Source organism: Aythya ferina (genome assembly GCF_964211825.1).
Source record: "Aythya ferina genome assembly, chromosome: 2".
Taxonomy (NCBI): Eukaryota; Metazoa; Chordata; class Aves; order Anseriformes; family Anatidae; genus Aythya; species Aythya ferina.
Window position 1 is genome coordinate 160366115 of NC_140297.1, and position 24509 is coordinate 160390623.

Here is a 24509-nt window from a genome sequence, read left to right on the forward strand (position 1 = left end):
AAAGCAAGTCTTTGAGAAGAATGGCAGGACTGCTGACATCAAAGGGCTTGCGAGCTCAGTACCAGGCCGCAGGGGACAACAGCCTGCTCTCACAAACAGCCCTCTCCTGCCTGCTTGGGCAGCCACCCACAGGGATGGCCCCAGGTTTGCACTAGACAAAGCAGGCAGCTTCCTTTCTCCCACCTACAACCTTCCAAGCACCACGGCCACCAAGCCACCGATACAGTACACCCAACGGGAAAGACAAGGGTAAAGACTGGCTTAGCGAGTTGTTAGAAAGGCAGGGAGGCAGGAAATGTGATGGAATCATGGAATCCCAGAATAGAACAAGTTGTGAGGGACCCACAAGGAACATTGCGTCCAACTCGTGGCTCCACACAGGACTACCCAAAAATCAAACCGCATTTCTGAGAGTGTTGTCTTGTGCTGCAGCAGGCTTGATGCTGTGATGGTTTCCATGGGGAACCTGCACAACCACCCTCTCAGGAAATAGGCTTTCCCTAATATCCAAGCTGAACCTGCCCTGACACAGCTTCAGGCTGTTCCCTCAGGCCCCACTGCTGCTCACCAGACAGAAGAGATCAGCGCCTGTCCTCCGCTGCCCTTGTGAGGAAGCTGTAAGCTCTGGTCAGGTCTCCTCCTATCTGGGCTCAACAAACCAAGGGGCTACAGCCACTCCTCATACATCCTGCCCTCTAAACCCTTCACCATCTCTGTAGTTCTCCTTTTGACAGTCTAAGAGTTTTGTGTCGTTAGATTGCGGTGACCAATTCTGTACACAGCATTTGAGGGAAGGCCGCACCAGTGCGCAGTAGAGCTGGACAATCACTTCCTTTGACCAGCTAACAATGCTGTGCTTGATGTAACCCAGGAAACGGGGGGAACTTTGGGCTGCCAGGGCACCCTGTTGACTCTCAGTCCACTTGCTGTCAACCAGAACTCCCATGTTCTTTCATGCTGGGCCGTTCTCCAGCCTCTCCTCCCCCAGTCTGGACATAGATCCAGGGTTGCCCTGTCTCAGATGGGGAATTCGCCAGTTGCCCTTGTTAAATTTCATGCTGTTGCTCATAGCCCGGCCCTCTAATTTCTCAACATCTATGTGCCAGGCTTCTCTGCCCAAAATGGAGCCCTCAGGAACCCCCATAGTGACTCCCTGCCAGGCACAGGTAACCCCATTTACAACTACACTTTGAGTCTGACCAATCAGCCAACTGCTCAACCATCTCATTAGATATTAGTCTAGCTTTATGCCTGACTTTGTCCAGAAGGATATTCTGAGGAACTTAATCAAATCTCTGCTGAACTCCTAAGAGATTACACCTACTGATGGCTACACATTATAAATGAGAGGGGTAACATCATCATAAATAAGTATTCCTGTGCCTCATGCCCAGCACATCTGGGAAGCCCAGACCAGCCTGCTGTATGGCGATGCCAGCAAATAGGGCCCCGTCCTCACAACAATGCAGCCGCAAACCGCACCAAACGAGTGACACACCATGACCTCACTTCATGACACCCCACCTCTCCCATGCTTTGGCCACGTCTGCTGACTGCCCTCAAATGCACTCTCCATGCAAATCCATCCAAAGAGCCACTCTCACTTAAATGATGCCGCCAAGGCCAAATAGACACGTCCTCAAAAGGAGGAAATGAAAAGGGTGCGTTGTGGGAAGGACAACAAACCTCACCTCATTACTTGCCAGGCTTTGGCATTTCAGAGCAGCTACGCCAAATGCTGTCATGCGCAAAGGGTTTCTTGCCCCGCAGGCACTCACGGACCAGCATAAAAGCCGGCCCTGCACCTCGCACCCTCACACACTCCACCAGACGCCTTCTCCCCTGTGACCAACAAGGTGAGCCTGAACCCTGGCCCCATCCTTCACCCACCCCACCGGCCCTATCTCTCCACTTACCCTCTGCCTCCACACTTAGCAGCCCTTCCACCTCCCCAACACCATGCTCCCCACAAACACAGGTCTCCCCTCTCTCTTGGCCTTCCCCACCACCACTCCTCATGCCCCCAGCACCCTTCACCTTCCCAACACCCTCTCTTCCAGGGACCCTCCACAACACAGACATGTCCTGCTACGACATCTGCCGCCCCTGCGGACCCACCCCGCTGGCTAACAGCTGCAACGAGCCCTGTGTCAGGCAGTGCGAGGACTCCCGCGTCGTCATCCAGCCTCCTGCCGTGCTGGTCACCCTGCCAGGACCCATCCTCAGCTCCTTCCCCCAGAACACCGCCGTTGGATCCTCCGCATCAGCTGCCGTGGGCAGCAACCTCAGCGCCCAGGGAGTGCCCATCTCCTCCGGAGGCTTTGGAGGCTTTGGCCTGGGAGGCCTGGGCTGCATCTCTGGTGGAAGAGCCTGCTACCCCTGCTAAGGACCCATGCCAACACCGCTGACAAAAGACTGCAACACCATGCAAGCCAGAACTCCGACTGAGGATTCACCTCTGCACTGTTCGAGGCACATGGGCTCACCAGCCACGGCTCTTCTTCTCATGGCACTCCACACTCTAGCAGGGAAGGGGGCCAGTCCGTGCTGCCTGGACACATGGCTCACGGACAGCCCATCCTCTCTCATTTCCTTCTACTCCTACCACCATCTTCCATGTCCACTACTCTCCCCTCCAATGGCTTGCTCACAGCCACAAACCCACCCAGCACCTTCCATGTGTTGATTCTATTGCAGTGGAGGAAGACCTTGGGGCTCTGGGAAAATCTGTTGTACCATGGGACACAGCCTGATGGTTGCACTACTTGCACAACAGAACAGGTCCATTCTGCTCTCATACCTTTGCACTCTTTTTCCACAATAAAGTTCTTGTGCATGTCAGCCTGTGATGTCTCCTCTTCCTTTCTGCTCCCAACACTCCTTCTAATTCACTCAACATTAAGCAGGGCTCGGCAGGCGAGCAGGGCCCAAGTCTGTTGTTGTTCAAGGAGCTTCTTGACAGCACTCATGCATATAGCGTTGTTTTAAAACAAGAAGAGTCATAGATTTGACAGAAGGACCACATAGCATAAAACGCATTGGCTGGATGAGCACATTCAAGGAGAAGCAGCCAACATCCCTATGCCCAGGTAAAGACCAGGGTGGAGTGTTATCTCACGGGAGTCTGTCCTGGGACCAGTTTTATTTCACCTCCTCATCCCTGACATACATGGTGGGATTGAGTGGGCCCTCGGCAAGTTTGTGCATGGCACCAAGCTCAGTGGGGTGGCCGACACCTTAGAGGAAAAAGGGATGCCACCTGGAAGGACCTTGACAGGCTTAGCAGGTGGGCCCAAGGAAACTTCAAGGATTTCAACAAGGCTGATTGCAAGGTCCTGCATTTGGGTTGAGACAATCCCCAGCATGAATACAGACTAAGCAACAACTGGATTGAGAGCAACCTCTCAGAAAATGACTTGGGGGTACTTGTGGAGAAACATCTTAACATGAGCCAGCGATGTAAACTCACAGCCCAGAAAGCCAGCCGTTGCCTGGGCTGCACCAATAGAAGTGCAGCTAACACACAGAGGGATGCGATTCTCTCTCTCTACTCTGTGCTTTTCCAATCCCACCTGGAAGACTTTGTTGAGTGCCTGGGCCCCCAGCATAAGACAGATCTGGACCTGTTAGAGCATGAGATGATCAGAGAGCTGGAGCACCTCTCCTACAAACACAGGCTGAGAGTGCCAGGCTAGGTCAGCCTGGGGAAGAGAAGGCTCCAAGAGATTGTATACAGACTGTGTAGTACATAGAGCAGGCTACAGGAAAGGTGGGGAGGAACACTTTATCAGGGTGTGTAGTGATATGACAAGTATTAACAGCTTGAAGCTAAAAGAAAGTAGATTTAGATTAGATATAAGGAAGAAATTCTTTTCCCTTAGGATGGTGAACTAACCCAGACAAGCTGTGGATGCCTCACCCCTTGGAAGTGTTAGAGGCCAGCTTGGATGGGGCTTTGGGCATCCTGATCCACTGGAAAGAATGCCTGCCCATGGCAGATGTTTGGAGCTACATGATGCTTAACATCCCTTCCAACCCAAAACACTCAATCATTTGATGATTCCATCTGCTTTAATGCTCAGGTTGCCTTGTATGTTCTCAGGACTTGGACTCGAAAAGCCTCATGGGTCTAGATCGTCTACAGTTGTAGGAGTGTATAAAAAGGGACACAAGACTTCTCTTACCAAGTATGTCACTGACAACAGCAGCAATGGGCTGCTGCTGTTCATCTGGCATGTGACACAAGACCTTCACTTGCCCAACCAAAGGTCTGGGCTAGCTAAGGGACTTTTGCATGGGTCAGAAGTCAGCACACACTGAGTAACTCTTTTCCATCAGGATTTTCTGGCCACCACCCCTGACAAATACCATCAAGACACTCCAATCAGTGTCATGGAATGAGGGTTGCACCTCTGGGATGAGGCTGGATCTAGGGCTCACCAAATCCTCAACTGCAGCTCATTCTCAAAGAATCCTGTACTTTCTCAGTTTCTGAATGGCCATGTCATTGGAGGGAGCATCAAAGCCTTTACTAAAGGCAACATAAGCAACAGCTGCTGATCTTCCCTCATCTACCAGGAGAGTTATTTCAATGTGGAAGACACTGAGAAGGCCCAGGCATGACTTCAGTTCTCTAACTCCATGCTCAATACTCCCCTTCACGTTCTTCTCCTTTGTGTGCTCGGCAATGCTTCCCAAGAAGATTTCCATCCGCACTTTCCCAGAGACTGATGGCAGGCCAACCAGCCTGCAGTTCCCCACACCTTCCTTCTCCATCTTGTTCAACATAGAAGTGGGATGAGTCTCTTGCAGTCTTCAGGAACCCGATCACCATCAACTTTCAAAGAAAACTGAAAGCCTTGTGAAGATATCAGCCAGGACTCTGTGGTGGTTTTTCCGCGCTTGGTAGCTAAAAACCACAACTGCTCTCTCACTCCCCCTCCTTGGATGAGGAGGGGAAGAACTGAAGAACAACTCCCTAGTAGAGATAAAAATAATTTAATTAAAGGGAAAAGCTAATGATAATTCATATTAAGGAAAGATTATTATTAACTAAACAATTTAACTAAAGAAAAAAAAAAAAAGGAAAGGAGAAATGGGAGGAGGAAAGGGAAAATAATAAATAAATAAATAAATAAATAAATAAATAAAGGCTTTGTGGCAGTGCAGAGGAAAGAAATTACTCTCTACTTCCCTCTAATGAGTGATGCTTGACCACATCCTTGAAGCAGGGCCTCACCCTGAAGCAGGGCCTCAACGCACGTAGCCGGTGTTTGGGAGGAGGACTGACGTTTTCACAATGAGAGCCCAACAATCCGCTCTTTTTCCTGTTTCCATTTTTATTGCTGAGTGTGACATCATATGGTATGGAATATCTCTTAGCCTTGTTTAAGTCAGCTGCCCTGGTGATGTTTCTCTTCTCAATTTTTTGCCCACCCCCTAGGAGGGTTAGAGAGAGTCCTGATGTGCCAGCACTGCTCCGCAGTAGACACAGCACTGTAGAGATAACACTGCTGTTCTAGCTACAAGTGCAGAGCACAGCACTGTATGGGCTGCTGCAGGGAAAGCTAACATCCCAGCCAGACACAGTACAGACTCTCAGCATTTGTGGGTGCAACCTGACAGGTCCTGTGCACTTCAGTACATCCAGTGGCACAGCTTCTCCGTCTTCCTCGGCAATGTGCACTACTCACCTGAGAGACAGCCCGCAAAACACTCACCTTGGCTAACCAGTGAAAGGCTTTGATGTTCACTCACCCTTTGCAGGTTTAGCTCGCATGCCTCCAGTTTCCATCTGAAATGTCCAAATCATCTTTCAGAAAATTAAACACTGGGCAGAGAAATAGGTTTCCCCCTTGACACAAATCCCAAACATCATCTCCAATAATATGATGCCTACCAGCTGGCCCTTTCTCATAGTCCATCTTGTCCTCTGCCTTTCATGAACCTCAGGGCCGCTCACAGACCACACCACCCAGCCCAAGAAATCCCATCAAGCAAAGTGTCAAGCCTTGTCTTCTCTCGGGCCTTCAGATGTGGAGGAAAAGGAGAAACATGGAAAAGTCGGAAAACACCGCCAGGGTAGGACCTACTCACCTCCCCTTCCTTCTTTTCGTAGCACCCGCTTCTATGCCCAATGCTGTCCACTGCAATAACTTGCTGACAGCCACAAAGTCCAATATGGATGGGTCACACCACATGAATGCCACACAAAGACCTCACTCATGACACCGCACCTCTACCAGTCTTTCGACACATCACCTACCTGCCCTCCCATGCCACTTTCAGAGAAAGGCTCCAGCCTCTAATTCTGTCACTTCGAAGGTAACGCCAGGATCTAACACCATGTCCAAACAGGAGGAAATGAAAAGGTCAAGTTGTGGGAAGGACACCACACCCCACCTCTTTACATGCCAGGCTTTGGCATGCAAGAGCAGCTCACGCCAAATGTTGTCATGCACAGAGGCTCTCTCACCCTGCGGGCACTCAAGGAGCAACATAAAAGCCGGCCCTGCACCTCGCTCCCTCACACACTCCTTTCAACACCTTCTCCTCTGCGACCAAGGTGAGCCTCAACCCCAATCCCCTCCTTCACCCGCCCCATCGAAACCATCTCTCCACAGGTGCTATGCCCCTAAACCCAGCAGGCATACCACCTCCCCACGACCATGCTCCCCACACACACAGGCCTCCCCATTCTCCTTGCTTACCTAGGCACCACTCCTCACACCCCCAACACCCTACACATTCCCAACAGCCTCTCTTCCAGGCACCCTCCACACCACAGACATGTCCTGCTACGACATCTGCCGCCCCTGCGGACCCACCCCGCTGGCTAACAGCTGCAACGAGCCCTGTGTCAGGCAGTGCGAGGACTCCCACGTCGCCATCCAGCCTTCCACCGTGGTGGTCACCCTGCCAGGACCCATCCTCAGCTCCTTCCCCCAGAACACCGCCGTTGGATCCTCCGCATCAGCTGCCGTGGGCAGCAACCTCAGCGCCCAGGGAGTGCCCGTCTCCTCTGGGGGATTCGGAGGCTTTGGCCTTGGAGGCTATGGCTTTGGAGGCCTGGGCTGCATCAACGGAGGAAGAGCCTGCTACCCCTGCTAAGGACCCACACCAACACCCCTGACAGCAGCTAACAATGCCCTGCAGCCAACTTCATGGACTGAGGATGCTCTGATCAACGTGCTCTGGGAGTACCTTCCACACAAAATGCACAGCTGCTGATGGTCACTGTGCCTGCATCTCTGACCAGGGCCCTGCTGCTTGTGCTCCTTCCTTTTCACGAGTCTTCCTCAATAAAGTTCTAATGCATGCCAGCCTGACACTCCTCCTTTCTTCACACAACAATCTTCATCCAATGGAACCTGGACGGGCTGGAGAAGCAGGCCCATGTGAACTGCATGAGGTTCAACAAGTCCATGTACTGAACGTGGGTCAGGGCAATCCCAGATAAGAGTAGAGACTAGGAGAAGAACTCATTGAGAGCAGCTCTGCAGAGAAGGACTTAGGTTGTTCTGCTGGATGAAAGGCTCTACAGGATCCAGCAGTGCATGCCTGCAGCCCACAAGGCCAACTGCATGCAGTGCTTCATCAACAGAGGACTGGCCAACATAGTGAGGGAGTTGATTTTCCCCCTCTTTTCTGTTCTCGTGAAGCAGCACCTTGAGCACCTCTCCTGTGAAAGAAGGCTCAGAGAGCTGGGGATGTTCAGCCTGGAGAAGTGAAGGCTCTGCGGAGGCTTCCTTGAGGCTTTTCAGTAGTTAAAGGGGTCTTCACAAAGGATGAAGAATGTCTCTTTACTCGTGTAGATAATGATAGGAGAAGGGGTAATGGTCTTCAACTAAAAGAGGATAGATTTAGACTAGACATTAGGAGGAAATTCTTCACTGTGAGGATGGTGAGGATGGTGAGGATGTTGTGGTTAAACACAACAGGTAAGTTGTGGTTACCCCAGCCCCAGTGGTGTTCAGGGCCAGCCTGGATGGGACGTTGGCCAACGTAATGTAGTGGGTGGCATCCTTGCCTATGGCCGGGGGCTGGAGAAGATGATCCTTAAAGTCCCTTCCAAGGTGAGCCATTCGATGATGATTCCTTCTTGACCCTGTTTAAATACATGGTTCTAGATCAGGTCGAAAAGTGCCAGAAGACCTCCTCTATTGTGCTGTTGTTACATGGCAAGGTTTTGGTAGTGGGGACTACAGAGGAGGCCTCTGTGAGATGAATTCAGAAGTTGCCCCGTGTTTGATATGGGCCTGTTTCAGCCATCTACAAAGGGACCTAAAACTGTCCAGTGCCGAGCCAATAACTTATGATGTTTGTGCCTCTCTGATCCTCCACCTTCACAACAAACACTATCACAGAGTCCTACATATAGGTAGGATGTCAGTCACTTCTACGTAGAAGATGCTGTGCAGGCACACAGGGGATATGCTCTCTATAAATCCATGCTGACTACTCTCCATCACTTTTCCGTACTTGAGAATACATTCAGGGAAGATTTCCTCAGAACCTTCCCAGGGACTGATGTCAGGCTGACCAGGCTGCAGTTTCCCAGATATTCATCCCTTAATCTGTTCTTGAACAAAAGAGTGGGATGAGTCTCTTCCAGTTTTCAGGAACCTCTCCCAGTCACCATGACCTTTCAAAAATAACTGAAACTGCTATTGCAAACATATCACCTGGGGCATTCAGTGTTTGCAGGTGTAGCTTGTTGGGTCCCACGCACTCCTGCATAACCAGTTACACAGACTCCCCAGCATCTTCTTCAACAAGCTGCAGTGGGAAACCCTTCAAAACAGTCACCTTGGCAGATCAGGGGCTGCACTTGCCATTGCCCACTCCTCAGAATGCAACCACGACCACTGGGGCCTCAGGTCCACAGCCACAAGCAGCATGCACACCTCCAGCTCCCCTCTGAAAGGTCCACATTGTATGTGTCAACACTGAAAACCATGCACAGAAATTGCATTCCCCCTTGAAATTCAACTCAAAGAACACCCCAGTACTTTGGGCCCAGACCTTCTGGACACTCCCACATGTCTGTCCCTGCCCCTCACAAATCTTACAGCCTCTCCCAGGCCTCAACAGACAGCCCAAGGGATTCCAACCAAACTGCATTAGGCAAAGGCCCTTGTGCTGGCCACAGAAAACGGAGCAATATGGTGTTGCCAATGCAACATTTGAAGAAGCATGGCAGGGCTCCCAATGCATTTAGTCTTGTCAGCCCTGAGACAGGCCTGCGACTACAACACCCTGCTATGCAAACACCTCTTCTCTGCCTCTTTGGACTGCGGCCCCAGGGACAAGACAGAGGTCTTGCTCCCATACACTTGCTCCCACATACAGACTCTATGTGCAAGATGGCCACCAAGCCACCAATGTAGCACACCCAACGGGAAAGACAAGGGCTAAACGCAGGCTGGTGAGTTGGGATAAAGGCATGGAGGAAGTGAATGTGATGCAAGTGGTAGCGCATCACGCCCAGCATACCTGAGAAACACTGGCAAACCTACTGGGGTTGCCAACAAGGGGGGCATCCTCCTCACTACAAAGCCAACGACCACACCTCCTGAGTGCCAAACTATGACCTCATGGACAACAACGCACCTCTCCCATGTCTTGAATGCAACATCTATCCACCCCTACATGAACCTTCAAAAGCTATACTTCGGTCTTTAATACTCTCACTTGAAATGTTCCGCCACTTTCAACATCCTCAACAGGAAGAAATGGAGGCAGAACATTGTGGGGAGATCACACCCCACCTCATTACTTGAGAGGGTTGTGGCATGTAAGAGCAGCTCACGCGAAATGCTGTCATGCGCAAAGGGTTTCTTGCTCCGCAGACTCTCGGGAACAAGCATAAAAGCCGGCCCTGCGCCTCTCACCCTCACACACTCCTGCCGAAGCCTTCTCCCCTGCACCCAACAAGGTGAGTCTGAACTCTGCTCCGCTCCTTCACCCACCGCACCTGGCCCATCTCTCCAGAGAACTTCTCTCCCCAACCTCAGCAGCCCTTCCACCTCCCAACCACCAGGCTCCCCATAGCCCCACTCTGGGCCTTTCCACTCCTTTGAACTCCCCCAGCACAGCTCTTCAAGAAAAGAACACCCTCTGCCTTACTAACACCCTCTCTTCCAGGGACCCTCCACAACACAGACATGTCCTGCTACGATATCTGCCGCCCCTGCGGACCCACCCCGCTGGCTAACAGCTGCAACGAGCCCTGTGTCAGGCAGTGCGAGGCCTCCCACGTCGTCATCCAGCCTCCTACCGTGCTGGTCACCCTGCCAGGACCCATCCTCAGCTCCTTCCCCCAGAACACCGCCGTTGGATCCTCTGCATCAGCTGCTGTGGGCAGCAACCTCAGTTCCCAGGGAGTGCCCATCTCCTCTGGTGGCTTCGGAGGCTTTGGCCTGGGAGGCCTGGGCTGCATCTCAGGTGGAAAAGCCTGCTACCCCTGCTAAGGTCGCATGCCAATATTCCTGACAGTAGCCTCCAACACCATGCAAGACAGCTCTCGGTCTGAGGACCCAATTCCGTGCTGTCCATGGAATACGAGCTGACAAGCCACAGCTCGTCATTCCATGGCACAACAAAGCAAGCAAACAAGGTATTGGACAGCCCTTGCTGTCAGGAAACATGGCCAACATACCTCCTTCTTTCTTCCTCTTTCTTCTTTCCATAGAACCACCTCCTACGGCCACTACCTACAGCTGCAATGCCTTGCTCACTAGCACAATCCCTCCGGAAACCTTCAGGGGCTACTCCCACCATGGGGTAGGGAGACCTAAGCGCTCTGGGAAAATCTGCTCTACTCAAGGACATTGGCTGGTAGTCACCCTCCAGGCACCTCAGAATGTGCACCTTCCACTTGACGTACCCTCTGTTTCATGTTTTCCTCAATAAAATCAATCTGCATCCCATATCCTGAAAGCCTCGTCTTCCTTTCTTCTCCCAACGCTCTTCCAACTTCACTTGACAGAAAGAAAAAAAAGCAGGGCTTAAGTGGCCATCAGGGCCCAAGCCTGGTGGTATACAAATAGTGTTTGGAAAACGCTCTTACATAGCTCCTTCCTGCTGAAGTGGAAAGACATGATGGGCCACTCGGCAGATCCTTAACTGGCTGCATGATCACATTCCAAGAGTTGCGCTCAAGAGCTTGGTGCCCAGCTGGAGACAAGGGAGGCATGGTGTCACTTTAGGGTCTCTCTTAAGGCCTGTATTATTTAACACTTCTGTCACACAAACACCTCACATATGGTACAAGACTCCTCATGCATTGTGGATGCGCCTTTGCATTGTCACTGACCCACTGGGTCATCAGCTCCACAACCACAGCTATTTCTTTCAAGGCATGAACCAGAGAAGCAAGGACGTGGGCTATTCTATGATTCTTGGACACATGGCCCACTTACATTCTACCATTCTCCTACTTCTTTCCTTGGCTTGCACTGTCTCCTATGTCCAGTTCTCTCTGCTGCTACAACGTGCTCACGAGCCAACCACCACCAGGGATCAACTCCCTCTCTGCTGCTTGCTTCCGTCATAGGGCATGAAGTTCTCCGTGCTCTGGAAAAGTCTCCCGCACACAATGATGAGATTTTCGTCACCCTACCTGCATCCAAGACCCCCAAGGGAAGTTCCACTTGATGCTCCTTCCTTTCCATGCACTTTCCTCAATAAAAGTCTCTGCCAATAATCGATGTTGTTTGTGCCTCTCTGATCCTCCACCTTCACAACAAACACTATCACAGAGTCCTACATATAGGTAGGATGTCAGTCACTTCTACGTAGAAGATGCTGTGCAGGCACACAGGGGATATGCTCTCTATAAATCCATGCTGACTACTCTCCATCACTTTTCCGTACTTGAGAATACATTCAGGGAGGATTTCCTCAGAACCTTCCCAGGGACTGATATCAGGCTGACCAGGCTGCAGTTTCCCAGAAATTCCTCCTTCAACTTTTCTTGAACAAAAGAGTGGGATGAGTCTCTTCCAGTTTTCAGGAACCTCTCCCAGTCACCATGACCTTTCAAAAATAACTGAAACTGCTATTGCAAACATATCACCTGGGGCATTCAGTGTTTGCAGATGTAGCTTGTTGGATCCCACGTACTCCTGCATAACCAGCCACACAGACTCCCCAGCATCTTCGTCAACAAGCTGCAGTGGGAAACCCTTCAAAACAGTCACCTTGGCAGATCAGGGGCTGCACTTGCCATTCCCCACTCCTCAGAATGCAACCACGACCACTGGGGCCTCAGGTCCACAGCCACAAGCAGCATGCACACCTCCAGCTCCCCTCTGAAACGTCCACATTGTATGTGTCAACACTGAAAACCATGCACAGAAATAGGATTCCCCCTTGACACTCACCTCAAAGAATACCCCAGTTTTTGGGCCCAGACCTTCTAGACACTCCCACATGTCTGTCCCTGCCCCTCACAAATCTCACAGCCTCTCCCAGGCCTCAACAGACAGTCCAAGGGATTCCCACCAAACTCCGTTAGGCCAAAGCCCTTGCTGTCAACGTGCTGGCCATACAAAACGGAGCTCAATGGAGGTGCCAATGCAACCCTTTGGGAAGCATGGCAGGGCTCCCAACGCACTTAGTCTTGTCAGCCCTGAGACAGGCCCGCTAGTACAACACCCTGCTATGCAAACACCTCTTCTCTGCCTCTTTGGACTGCGGCCCCAGGGACAAGACAGGGGTCTTGCTCCCATACACGTGCTCCCACATACAGACTCTACATGCAAGATGGTCACCAAGCCACCAATGAAGCACACCCAACAGGAAAGACAAGGGCTAAACGCAGGCTGATGAGTTGGGATGAAGGCACGGAGGGACTGAATGTGATGCAAGTGGTAGCGCATCACGCCCAGCATACCTGAGAAGCACTGGCCAACCTACTGTGGATGCCAACAAGGGGGTCCTCCTCCTCACAAAAAAGCCTCCGACCACACCTCATGAGTGGCAAACCATGACCTCATGGACAACAACGCACCTCTCCCATGTCTTCAATGCAACATCTATCCACCCCTACATGAACCTTCAAAAGCTATCCTTCAGTCTTTAATACTCTCACTTGAAATGTTCCGCCACTTCCAACATCCTGAACAGGAAGAAATGGAGGCAGAACATTGTGGGGAGATCACACCCCACCTCATTACTTGAAGGGTTGTGGCATGTAAGAGCAGCTCACGGCTAATGATGTCATGCGCAAAGGCTCTCTCACCTCATGGATACTCGGGGATCAGCATAAAAGCCGGCCCTGCGCCTCTCACCCTCACACACTCCTGCCGAAGCCTTCTCCCCTGCACCCAACAAGGTGAGTCTGAACTCTGCTCCGCTCCTTCACCCACCGCACCTGGCCCATCTCTCCACAAACCTTCTCTCCCCAACCTCAGCAGCCCTTCCACCTCCCAACCACCAGGCTCCCCATAGCCCCACTCTGGGCCTTTCCACTCCCTTGAACTCCCCCAGCACAGCTCTTCAAGCAAAGAACACCCTCCGCCTTACTAACACCCTCTCTTCCAGGGACCCTCCACAACACAGACATGTCCTGCTACGACATCTGCCGCCCCTGCGGACCCACCCCGCTGGCTAACAGCTGCAACGAGCCCTGTGTCAGGCAGTGCGAGGCCTCCCACGTCGTCATCCAGCCTCCTACCGTGCTGGTCACCCTGCCAGGACCCATCCTCAGCTCCTTCCCCCAGAACACCGCCGTTGGATCCTCCGCATCAGCTGCCGTGGGCAGCAACCTCAGCGCCCAGGGAGTGCCCATCTCCTCTGGTGGCTTCGGAGGCTTTGGCCTGGGAGGCCTGGGCTGCATCTCAGGTGGAAGAGCCTGCTACCCCTGCTAAGGTCGCATGCCAATATTCCTGACAGTAGCCTCCAACACCATGCCAGCCAGCTCTCGGTCTGAGGACCCAATTCCGTGCTGTCCATGGAATACGAGCTGACAAGCCACAGATCGTCATTCCATGGCACAACAGAACAAGCAAGCAAGGTATTGGACAGCCCTTGCTGTCAGGAAACATGGCCAACATATCTCCTTCTTTCTTCCTCTTTCTTGTTTCCATAGAACCACCTCCTACGGCCACTACCTACGGCTGCAATGCCTTGCTCACTAGCACAATCCCTCCGGAAACCTTCAGGGGCTGCTCCCACCATGGGGTAGGGAGACCTAAGCGCTCTGGGAAAATCTGCTCTACGCAAGGACATTGGCTGATAGTCACCCTCCAGGCACCTCAGAATGTGCAACTTCCACTTGACGTACCCTCTGTTTCATGTTTTCCTCAATAAAATCAATCTGCATTCCATATCCTGAAAGCCTCGTCTTCCTTTCTTCTCCCAACGCTCTTCCAACTTCACGCGACAGAAAGAAAAAAAAGCAGGGCTCAAGTGGCCATCAGGGCCCAAGCCTGGTGGTATACAAATAGCGTTTGGAAAACGCTCTTACATAGCTCCTTCCTGCTGAAGTAGAAAGACATGATGGGCCACTCAGCAGATCCTTAACTGGCTGCATGATCACATTCCAAGAGTTGCGCTCAAGAGCTTGGTGCCCACCTGGAGACAAGGGAGTCATGGTGTCACTTTAGGGTCTCTCTTAAGGCCTGTATTATTTAACACGTCTGTCACACAGACACCTCACAAATGGTGCGAGACTCCTCATGCATTGTAGATGCGCCTTTGCATTGTCACTGACCCACTGGCTCATTAGCTCCACAACCACAGCTATTTCTTTCAAGGCATGAACCAGAGAAGCAAGGACGTGGGCTATTCTGCGATTCTTGGACACATGGCCCACTTACATTCTACCATTCTCCCACTTCTTTCCTTGACTTGCACTGTCTCCTATGTCCAGTTCTCTCTGCTGCTACGATGTGCTCACGAGCCAAACACCACCAGGGATCGACTCCCTCTCCGGTGCTTCCATCATAGGGCATGAAGTTCTCCGTGCTCCGGGAAAGTCTGCTGCACACAAGGATGAGATTTTGGTCACCCTACCTGCATCCAAGACCCCCAGGGGCTGTTCCACTTGATGCCCCTTCCTTTCCATGCACTTTCCTCAATAAAAGTCTCAAGCCTGCCAGCCTGATGCTTCTCCTCTTCTCTTCATCTTCCCACTTCCCACAGTACAAACCAAAGATCAAGAGGTCATTGGCGTACGTCAAAAAGGACCACAACACCGTAAAATACATCACCCAGAACCTACAAGTGCCCAAACAGAAGCTTCATCATGCTAACGCTCTTCTCCCCGTGCCTTCTGAAACAATTTCCCCTCATTAGCACACACTACCACTGCTTTCTTCTCTACTATGATCCTACACTGTCACAACAAACACTATCCCAGAATGATGTAGTCAAGAAGAAAACTCTTGACACCGGGGAGGGAAATAGCTGTGGTCAAGAAAGGTCAGCAGGCTGTCCAGTACCATGTGCAGTGGCATGCAGCCACTTTTCAGACCACCCCACTGTTTGTTTGTGTAACCCATACTTGCCAGAGTCTCTGCAAGTGTGTCACGGGAGCAAGCATCAAAGCCTTTCCGAAAGGTAAGGTAAGCAACAGCTGTTGCTCTCCCCTTGTGCACCCAGCAGGTCACTTCCATGAAGAAGACACTGAGAAGGCTCCAGTATGATCTGCTCTTTGTAGATCAATGCTGACTACTCCCCATCTCTTTCTTATCATTCATGTGCTTGTGGTGTGCTTTCCAGGAGGATTTCTTTCAGAACCTTCCCAGTGATGCATGACAGACCGACCAGCCTGCAGATTCCCAGACCTTCCTTCTCCAGTTTGTTGAACATCACAGTGGGATGAACCTCTTCCAGTCTTCAGGAACCCAGTTGCCATCAACTTTCAAAGAAAGATGAAAGTAGCCTTGTGAAGATATCAGCCAGCACTCTCAGCATTTTTGGGTGCCACATTACAGGTCCTATGCACTTCAGAACATCCCGTGGCACATCTTCTCCATCTTCCTCAGACACATGCACTACTCACCTGAGAGACAGCCCGTGAAACACTCACCTTGCCTTGCAATGGAAGGCCTTGATATCCACCCCGTCTTCTGAGTTGCAGATTGTGAAATGTGTTCATCTGATTCGTGTCAATATGGAACAATGCTAGGGCCGCATGGTATGCTGAATGTGACCTTCTGCCTTACATACCCTTGAATAACCACAAGTCTAAGAAAAACAGAGTGGTTAATGTATATAGTTCTTGTATCTTACAAAGGAATGTTTTAGCAATTCCTGTCAATAGATGTTTGAAGGGAAATCTATTTGTGGGCTTCTCCTTGAAGTCTCTGATATCTGGGGGGATTCAGAATAAGTGCTAACTATTATGACTATTGCATGGGACACTATGCAAGTCTGCTGTTATCTGGCCAGGAGATTAAGGAGAAAGGGAAAGCTGAGGGATAACTAAAAGACAAAGCTTGCAGGGAACGCTGCACAAGTCTCTGACATACAGCCAAGTTGGACAAAGGAGAAGGACAAGAAAACAAAAGCCTGGGAGGAAGACTATGAGCCTTCAGCACGAGAGACACCCAGAGACCTCAGAGGGACCACCGGAGACTGATACGCATGCTCCAGTTGGAGGGTTTGGATTCCGGAAACTAATTAATAACCCCGTTTTTTTCTAGAAGTAGTAATGAATATTTGTTAGCCTTGGAGCATAAAATTCATCTGCTTGATGTAACTGGCATGGGTCTTGGTGGAGCAGAGACTCCCGGCGCACCGAGCGCTGTTTGCATAGCTCTATTCCTTTCATAAATAGTAAAATTTGATTATAGTTCTATTTTGAAGACTGAGCCATTTATAACAAGATCATACAATTCCAGGTTTGTCTGAAATTTCCAAACCATCTTTCACAAAATCAAATGCTGGGCAGAGAAATAGGTTTTCCCCTTGACACAAATCCCAAAATCATCCCCAATAACAAGATAGCTCCCACGTGGAACTTTCTCACACTCCCTCTTGTCCTCTGCCTTTCATGAACCTCAGGACCGCTCACAGACCACACAACTCAGCCCGAGAAATCCCATCAAGCCGAGCGTCAAGCCTTGTGTTCTCTGGGAACTTCAGCTTTGGACGAAAAGGGGGGGAAGCCCATGGTGTCAGGAACCAAGGCCAGTGTAGGACCTACTCACCTCTCATTCCTTCTTTTCATAGCACCCAATTCTATGCCCGATGCTGTCCATTGCAATAACTTGCTGACAGCCACAAAGCCCAGTGTGGCTGGGCCACACCACATGAATGCCACGCAAAGACCTCACTCATGACACCGCACCTCAGCCAGCCCTTGGCCACATCATCTACCTGCCCTCCCATGCACCTTTCAGAGAAATGCTCCAGCCTCTAATTCTCTCACTTTGAAGGTGCCGTCAGGATCTAACACCATGTCCTCACTAGGAGGACATGAAAAGGTCAAGTTGTGGGAAGGACACCACACCCCACCTCTTTACTTGCCAGGCTTTGCAATGGAAGAGCAGCTCACGCCAAATGTTGTCATGCGCAGAGGCTCTCTCGCCCTGCAGGCACTCACGGACCAGCATAAAAGCCGGCCCTGCACCTCGCTCCCTCACACACTCCACCACACGCCTTCTCCCCTGCAAACAACAAGGTGAGTCTAAACCCCGATCCCTTCCTTCACCTGCCTCCCAACACAGTCTCTGCCCCCAACCTCAGCAGCCCTTCCACCTCCCCACTACCATGCTCTCGTAAAATCCCAGGCCTCCCCACTCCCTTGGCCTCCTGCACCACCACTCCTCATGCCCACAACACCCTCCACCTTCCCAACACCCTCTCTTCCAGGCACCCTCCACAACACAGACATGTCCTGCTACGACATCTGCCGCCCCTGCGGACCCACCCCGCTGGCTAACAGCTGCAACGAGCCCTGTGTCAGGCAGTGCGAGGACTCCCACGTTGCCATCCAGCCCTCCACCGTCGTGGTCACCCTGCCAGGACCCATCCTCAGCTCCTTCCCCCAGAACACCGCCGTTGGATCCTCCGCATCAGCTGCCGTGGGCAGCAACCTCAGCGCCCAGGGAGTGCCCGTCTCCTCCGGTGGCTTTGGAGGCTTTGGCCTTGGAGGCTTTGGCTTCGGAGGCCTGGGCTGCTTCTCTGGCAGAAGAGCCTGCTACCCCTGCTAAGGACCCACACCAACACCCCTGACAGCAGCTAACAATGCCCTGCAACCAACTTCATGGACTGAGGATGCTCTGCTGCTTGTGCACCTTCCTTTTCATGAGTCTTCCTTAATAAAGTTCTTATGCATGCCAGCCTGACACTCCTCCTTTCTTCACCCAATGCTCTTCATCCAAAGGAACCTAGACAGGCTGGAGAAGCAGGCCCATGTGAACCACGTGAGGTTCAACAAGTCCATGTACTGAACGTGGGTCAGGGCAATCCCAGACAGGAGTACAGACTGGGAGAAGAACTCAATGAGAGCAACCTGCAGAGAAGGACTTGGATTGTTCTGCTGGATGAAAGGCTCTACAGTATCCAGCAGTGCACGCCTGCAGCCCACAAGGCCAACTGCATGCAGTGCTGCATCAACAGAGCAGTAACCAGCATAGTGAGGGAGTTGATTGCCCGCCTCTTTTCTGTCCTCGTGAGGCTCTACTTTGACCAGCTTTCCTATGAAAGAAGGCTCAGAGAGCTGGGGATGTTCAGCCTGGAGAAGTGAAGGCTCTGCGGAGGCTTCCTTGAGGCCTTTCAGTAGTTAAAGGGGTCTTCACAAAGGATGGAGAATGTCTCTTTACTCGTGTAGATAATGATAGGAGAAGGGGTAATGGTCTTCAACTGAAAAAGGATAGATTTAGACTAGATATTAGGAGGAAAATCTTCACTGTGAGGGTGGTGAGGCAATGGTACAGGTAAGTTGTGGTTACCCCAGCTCCGGTGGTGTTCAAGGCCAGCCTGGTTGGGACCTTGGCCAACGTAATATGGTGGGTGACATCCCTTCCTACGGCAGGGGGCTGGAGTAAGATGATCCTTAAAGTTCCTTCCAAGGTGAGACAGTCTATGATTCTATGATGATTCCTTCTTCTCCCTGTTTAAGTACATGGCTTAAGATCAGGTCGAAAAGTGCCACAAGACCTCTCCTGTTGTGCTGTTGTTACATGGAAAAGTTTTGGTAGTGGGGACTACAGAGGAGGCCTATGTGAGATGAATTAAGCAGCTGCCCCATGTTTGATAAGGGCCTGTTTCAGCCATCTACAAAGGGACCTAAAACTGTCCAGTGCCGAGCCAATAACCGATGTTGTTTGTGCCTCTCTGATCCTCCACCTTCACAACAAACACTATCACAGAGTCCTACATATAGGTAGGACGTCAGTCACTTCTACGTAGAAGAAGCTGTGCAGGCACACAGGGGATATGCTCTCTATAAATCCATGCTGACTACTCTCCATCACTTTTCCGTACGTGAGAATACATTCAGGGAGGATTTCCTCAGAACCTTCCCAGGGACAGATATCAGGCTGACCAGGCTGCAGTTTCCCAGAAATTCCTCCTTCAACTTTTCTTGAACAAAAGAGTGGGATGAGTCTCTTCCAGTTTTCAGGAACCTCTCCCATTCACCATGACCTTTCAAAAATAACTGAAACTGCTATTGCAAACATATCACCTGGGGCATTCAGTGTTTGCAGGTGTAGCTTGTTGGGTCCCACGTACTCCTGCATAACCAGCCACACAGACTCCCCAGCATCTTCGTCAACAAGCTGCAGTGGGAAACCCTTCAAAACAGTCACCTTGGCAGATCAGGGGCTGCACTTGCCATTGCCCACTCCTCAGAATGCAACCACGACCACTGGGGCCTCAGGTCCACAGCCACAAGCAGCATGCACACCTCCAGCTCCCCTCTGAAACGTCCACATTGTATGTGTCAACAATGAAAACCACGCACAGAAATTGCATTCCCCCTTGATACTCACCTCAAAGAACACCCCAGCACTTTGGCCCCAGACCTTCTGGACACTCCCACATGTCTGTGCCTGCCCCTCACAAATCTCACAGCCTCTCCCAGGCCTCAACAGACAGTCCAAGGGATTCCCACGAGACTGCATTAGGCCAAAGCCCTTGCTGTCAACGTGCTGGCCATAGAAAAGGGAGCTCAATGGAGGTGCCAATGCAACCCTTTAGGAAGCATAACAGGGCTCCCAACACACTTAGTCTTGTCAGCCCTGAGACAGGCCTGCGACTACAACACCCTGCTATGCAAACACCTCTTCTCTGCCTCTTTGGACTGCGGCCCCAGGGACAAGACAGGGGTCTTGCTCCCATACACGTGCTCCCACATACAGACTCTACGTGCAAGATGGTCACCAAGCCACCAATGAAGCACACCCAACGGGAAAGACAAGGGCTAAACGCAGGCTGATGAGTTGGGATGAAGGCACGGAGGGAGTGAATGTGATGCAAGTGGTAGCGCATCACGCCCAGCATACCTGAGAAGCACTGGCCAACCTACTGTGGATGCCAACAAGGGGGGCCTCCTCCTCACAACAAAGCAAACGACTACACCTCATGACTGCCAAACTATGACCTCACGGACAACAATGCACCTCTCCCATTTTTTGAATGCAACATTTATCCACCCCTGCATGAGCCTTCAAATGCTATCCTTCAGTCTTTAATACTCTCACTTGAAATGTTCTGCCACTTCCAATATCCTCAACAGGAAGAAATGGATGCAGAACATTGTGGGGAGATCACACCCCACCTCATTACTTGAGGGGTTGTGGCATGTAAGAGCGGCTCACGCCAAATACTGTCATGCGCAAAGGCTCTCTCACCTCATGGATACTCGGGGACCAGCATAAAAGCCGGCCCTGCGCCTCTCACCCTCACACACTCCTGCCGAAGCCTTCTCCCCTGCACCCAACAAGGTGAGTCTGAACTCTGCTCCGCTCCTTCACCCACCGCACCTGGCCCATCTCTCCACAAACCTTCTCTCCCCAACCTCAGCAGCCCTTCCACCTCCCAACCACCAGGCTCCCCATAGCCCCACTCTGGGCCTTTCCACTCCCTTGAACTCCCCCAGCACAGCTCTTCAAGCAAAGAACACCCTCCGCCTTACTAACACCCTCTCTTCCAGGGACCCTCCACAACACAGACATGTCCTGCTACGACATCTGCCGCCCCTGCGGACCCACCCCGCTGGCTAACAGCTGCAACGAGCCCTGTGTCAGGCAGTGCGAGGCCTCCCACGTCGTCATCCAGCCTCCTACCGTGCTGGTCACCCTGCCAGGACCCATCCTCAGCTCCTTCCCCCAGAACACCGCCGTTGGATCCTCCGCATCAGCTGCCGTGGGCAGCAACCTCAGCGCCCAGGGAGTGCCCATCTCCTCTGGTGGCTTCGGAGGCTTTGGCCTGGGAGGCCTGGGCTGCATCTCTGGTGGAAGAGCCTGCTACCCCTGCTAAGGGTCCCATGCCAATATTCCTGACAGTAGCCTCCAACACTATGCCAGCCAGCTCTCGGTCTGAGGACCCAGTTCCGTGCTGTCCATGGAATACGAGCTGACAAGCCACAGCTCATCATTCCATGGCACAACAAAGCAAGCAAGCAAGGTATTGGACAGCCCTTGCTGTCAGGAAACATGGCCAACATATCTCCTTCTTTCTTCTTCTTTCTCCTTTCCATAGAACCACCACCTACGGCCACTACTTACGGCTGCAATGCCTTGCTCACTAGCACAATCCCTCCGGAAACCTTCAGGGGCTACTCCCACCATGGGGTAGGGAGACCTAAGCGCTCTGGGAAAATCTGCTCTACTCAAGGACATTGGCTGGTAGTCACCCTCCAGGCACCTCAGAATGTGCACCTTCCACTTGACGTACCCTCTGTTTCATGTTTTCCTCAATAAAATCAATCTGCATCCCATATCCTGAAAGCCTTGTCTTCCTTTCTTCTCCCAACGCTCTTCCAACTTCACCCGACAGAAAGAAAAAAAAAGCAGGGCTCAAGTGGCCATCAGGGCCCAAGCCTGGTGGTATACAAATAGCGTTTGGAAAACGCTCTTACATAGCTCCTTCCTGCTGAAGTGGAAAGACATGATGGGCCACTCGGCAGATCCTTAACTGGCTGCATGATCACATTCCAAGAGTTGCGCTCAAGAGCTTGGTGCCCAGCTGGAGACAAGGGAGGCATGGTGTCCCTTTAGGGTCTCTCTTAAGGCCTGTATTATTTAACACTTCTGTCACACAAACACCTCACATATGGTACAAGACTCCTCATGCATTGTGGATGCAACTTTGCGTTGTCACTGACCCACTGGCTCATTAGCTCCACAACCACAGCTATTTCTTTCAAGGCATGAACCAGAGAAGCAAGGACGTGGGCTATTCTGCGATTCTTGGACACATGGCCCACTTACATTCTAGCATTCTCCCACTTCTTTCCTTGGCTTGCACTGTCTCCTATGTCCAGTTCTCTCTGCTGCTACGATGTGCTCACGAGCCAAACACCACCAGGGATCGACTCCCTCTCCGCTGCTTCCATCATAGGGCATGAAGTTCTCCGTGCTCCGGGAAAGTCTGCTGCACACAAGGATGAGATTTTGGTCACCCTACCTGCATCCAAGCCCCCAGGGGCTGTTCCACTTGATGCTCCTTCCTTTCCATGCACTTTCCTCAATAAAAGCCTCAACCTGCCAGCCTGACGCAACTCCTCTTCTCTTCATCTTCCCACTTCCCACAGTACAAACCAAAGATCAAGAGGTCATTGGCGTACGTCAAAAAGAACCACAACACCGTAAAATACATCACCCAAAACCTACAAGTGCCCAAACAGAAGCTTCATCATGCTAAGGCTCTTCTCCCCGTGCCTTCTGAAACAATTTCCCCTCTTTAGCACAAACTACCACTGCTTTCTTCTCTACTATGATCCTACACTGTCACAACAAACACTATCCCAGAATGATGTAGTCAGGAAGGAACCTCTTGACACCAGGTAGGGCAACAGCTTTGGTCAAGGACGGTCAGGAGGCTCTCCAGGACCATGTGCAGTGGCATGCAGCCACTTTTCAGACCACCCCACTGTTTGTTTGTTTGTGTAACCCGTACTTGTCAGCTTCTCTGCAAGCGTGTCACGGGAGCAAGCATCAAAGCCTTTCCGAAAGGTAAGGTAAGCAACAGCTGTTGCTGTCCCCTTGTGCACCCAGCAGGTCACTTCCATGAAGAAGACACTGAGAAGGCTCCAGTATGATCTGCTCTTTGTAGATCCATGCTGACTACTCCCCATCTCTTTCTTATCATTCATGTGCTTGTGGTGTGCTTTCCAGGAGAATTTCTTTCAGAACCTTCCCAGTGATGCATGACAGACCGAACAGCCTGCAGAGTCCCAGACCTTCCTTCTCCAGCTTGTTGAACATCACAGTGGGATGAACCTCTTCCAGTCTTCAGGAACCCAGTTGCCATCAACTTTCAAAGAAAGATGAAAGTAACCTTCTGAAGATATCAGCCAGCACTCTCAGCATTTTTGGGTGCCACATTACAGGTCCTATGCACTTCAGAACATCCCGTGGCACAGCTTCTCCATCTTCCTCAGCAACATGCACTACTCACCTGAGAGACAGCCTGCGAAACACTCACCTTGCCTAGCAATGGAAGGCCTTGATATCCACCCCGTCTTCTGAGTTGCAGATTGTGAAATGTGTTCATCTGATTCGTGTCAATATGGAACAATGCTAGGGCCGCATGGTATGCTGAATGTGACCTTCTGCCTTACATACCCTTGTATAACCACACGTCTAAGAAAAACAGAGTGGTTAATGTATATAGTTCTTGTATCTTGCAAAGGAATGTTTTAGCAATTCCTGTCAATAGATGTTTGAAGGGAAATCTATTTGTGGGCTTCTCCTTGAAGTCTCTGATATCTGGGGGGGTTTCAGAATAAGTGCTAACTATTATGACTATTGCATGGGACACTATGCAAGTCTGCTGTTATCTGGCCAGGAGATTAAGAAGAAGGGGAAAGCTGAGGGACGACTAAAAAACAAAGCTTGCAGGGAATGCTGCACAAGTCTCTGACATACAGCCAAGTTGGACAAAGGAGAAGGACAAGAAAACAAAAGCCTGGGAGGAAGACTATGAGCCTTCAGCATGAGAGACACCCAGAGACCTCAGAGGGACCACCGGAGACTGATACGCATGCTCCAGTTGGAGGGTTTGGATTCCGGAAACTAATTAATAACCCCGTTTTTTTCTAGAAGTAGTAATGAATATGTGTTAGCCTTGGAGCAAAAAAATCATCTGCTTGATGTAACTGGCATGGGTCTTGGTGGAGCAGAGACTCCCGGCACACCCAGAGCTGTTTGCGTAGCTCTATTCCTTTAATAAATTGTAAACTTTGTTTATAGTCCTATTTTGAAGACTGAGCCATTTATAACAAGAACATATACTTCCAGGTTTGTCTGAAATTTCCAAACCATCTTTCACAAAATGAAATGCTGGGCAGAGAAATAGGTTTTCCCCTTGACGCAAATCCCAAA

The 24509-nt window shown here is 51.2% G+C and overlaps 6 pseudogenes across 6 annotated transcripts; all 6 read left to right on the top strand.

The window, feature by feature from the left end:
• The first annotated feature begins 2080 nt into the window (after positions 1-2080).
• On the top strand, positions 2081-2386 carry LOC311431242 (feather keratin 1 pseudogene; annotated as a pseudogene). Its single transcript has one exon. The product of its transcript is annotated as a feather keratin 1 pseudogene (transcript).
• Positions 2387-6789: 4403 nt separating this feature from the next.
• Positions 6790-7110, top strand: LOC311431228 (feather keratin 1 pseudogene; annotated as a pseudogene). Its single transcript has one exon. The product of its transcript is annotated as a feather keratin 1 pseudogene (transcript).
• A 3056-nt stretch (positions 7111-10166) lies between these two features.
• On the top strand, positions 10167-10472 carry LOC311432480 (feather keratin 1 pseudogene; annotated as a pseudogene). Its single transcript has one exon. The product of its transcript is annotated as a feather keratin 1 pseudogene (transcript).
• A 3096-nt stretch (positions 10473-13568) lies between these two features.
• LOC311431246 (feather keratin 1 pseudogene) lies at positions 13569-13874 on the top strand (annotated as a pseudogene). The gene has a single exon. The product of its transcript is annotated as a feather keratin 1 pseudogene (transcript).
• Positions 13875-17846: 3972 nt separating this feature from the next.
• On the top strand, positions 17847-18167 carry LOC311431236 (feather keratin 1 pseudogene; annotated as a pseudogene). The gene has a single exon. The product of its transcript is annotated as a feather keratin 1 pseudogene (transcript).
• Positions 18168-21135: 2968 nt separating this feature from the next.
• Positions 21136-21441, top strand: LOC311431247 (feather keratin 1 pseudogene; annotated as a pseudogene). Its single transcript has one exon. The product of its transcript is annotated as a feather keratin 1 pseudogene (transcript).
• Positions 21442-24509: the final 3068 nt, after the last annotated feature.